We start from the raw sequence: 2,199 nt of genomic DNA on the forward strand, positions 1-2,199 counted from the left end.
TGTATATATTAAAATAATATGTTTTTTGTGTGTACTTATCTCTCTCTCACACACTTTCTTATCTCTCACTTTTTCTTTCTACCTCTCTCTCTGTCTACCTCTCCCTCTCTCTTTATATATATATATATATATATATATATATAAATATATATATGTGTATATATTATAAATCAGAACAAACAGTAAAAGATTGTCATTATAGTACTCAGATTTTCGAATGCTGAAGCAGAGAGCTACAATAAATTCTCGTCAACTATTAATGACAACAGATGCGATGAAAAATTGTTAAATATAGGAGAAGTAATTCTAATAGGTTGAAAAAGATAAAAGGAAAATATATAAAATTTATATATAAAAATATGCACACAATCATATTCTCACAATACATAGATATAAACCTCCTGCATTCACATCTACATACGTACACACTCACACAAACAGATATACATATACACACACACACGCAAACATATATGTATGTATGTACTCATACATAAACACATATCCACACACACATGCATACCATCACTTGACAACCGATGCTGGTGTGTTTACGTCCTCGTAACTTAGCGGTTCGGCAAAAAGAGCCCGATAGAATAAGCACTAGGCTTACAAAGAATAAGTCCTGGGGTCGATTTGTTCGACTAAAGGCGGTGCTCCAGCATGGCCGCAGTCAAATGACTGAAACAAGTAAAAGAGCAAAAAAGAATTATTTTGAAAATTCTTTGATAGAATTGCATTTTTTTTTATAAAGGATTGGATTCTTGAGTTGGCGTGAAAGTCTATTAAGGTAATATTGAAGGTGCAATCTCATGAAAAAACATTTCTGAAAGCTATTTTCCTATGTCTCCTTCTTTGTGAGTTGCTATCTATTATTGTGATTTTTATATTAAGGAATAATTTCTCAGATGTGAAATGGTAACGCTCATTAAATACGTTTTAACACAGATCCCCCGGAGCATCAATATAAATGCAACAATGCAGTAAGATTTCTCCACTTGTCTTCTTTTCAGATATATTCATCACTCTTTCTTTGGCTATTATTCATTAGTCATTATTCAGATTATTCAAACTGATAATATATAGTCGAGGTTCCTGTCCATTTACGTCCCTAAATTTCTCCTGAGGTTCTCGTAGTCCTTTTCTCTGACAGATTGTTCCGTTTTTCAATTAAATTTGCTTTATTGTATGAAGAACAGAAATTTCTGAATCTCACTTTGCTGCCCACTATCTAAATAAATCTTCAATTTTTTTGTTCTCTTATGGCTAACACTCTTCACTTTCGTTCTCCCCCCCCGCCATTTATCTAACCATGTGACAGCGTCACATGTTTGGCCTTAGCATACCAATATATAGATGTTACCATATTCTATTACATGATGTTTAAAATCATTCACCTGCACAACTGTGTCATTTGGAATACACAGATGCTTCATAACATGTGTGTGTATGGCTGTTGACTGCTATGGTGTTTTCTAATCCTGTGTTTCTTTCTTTTAGAAAGCACAAGCCCTCACTTTCTCTCTATCTCACTCACTCTCTCCTTCTTTACCTCTCGAAGTTCAAACTATACTACATTCCTCCGTACCAAAAGCATTCTTTTTCTCTCTCTCTTTCTCTCAGCCTATTCCTTAAAATAAGTATTCTTTTCTATTTTAGGCACAAGGCCCGAAATTTTGGGGGAGGGAGCCAGTTGATTAGATCGATCCCAGTATGCAAGTGGTACTTAATTTATCACCCCGAAAGGATGAAAGGCAAATTCGACTTCGGTGGAATTCGAACTCAGAACGTAAAGACAGACAAAGATACCACTAAGCATTTCGTCCGTTATGCTAACGTTTCTGCCAGCTCACCGCCTTACTTCAAATAAGTATTGACATATACATTCGTGTCCATAGAACATGATTACCATTTCATTTTACTGAACCCTCATTTGTCATTTACAAATCCCCTTGTAGTTGCGGGTGGGCCCCCTCAGTCTCCAGGTAACCAATATTTTTAGACCCAGTCTGCCATTGTAAATATATATATATATATATATATATATATATATTGATAGAAAGGACAACAAAAGAAAGAAAGAGACCTTGATATTATGTAAATAGAGGAATTTATCTGTATAAATTTGTGACACTTGTTCGGTAGCCATGATAAAACTTCATAGGAATTTTCAATGGCCAGATAACTGAAGAGATGGCA

Source organism: Octopus bimaculoides, chromosome 18, assembly GCF_001194135.2.
Source record: "Octopus bimaculoides isolate UCB-OBI-ISO-001 chromosome 18, ASM119413v2, whole genome shotgun sequence".
Classification (NCBI taxonomy): Eukaryota; Metazoa; Mollusca; class Cephalopoda; order Octopoda; family Octopodidae; genus Octopus; species Octopus bimaculoides.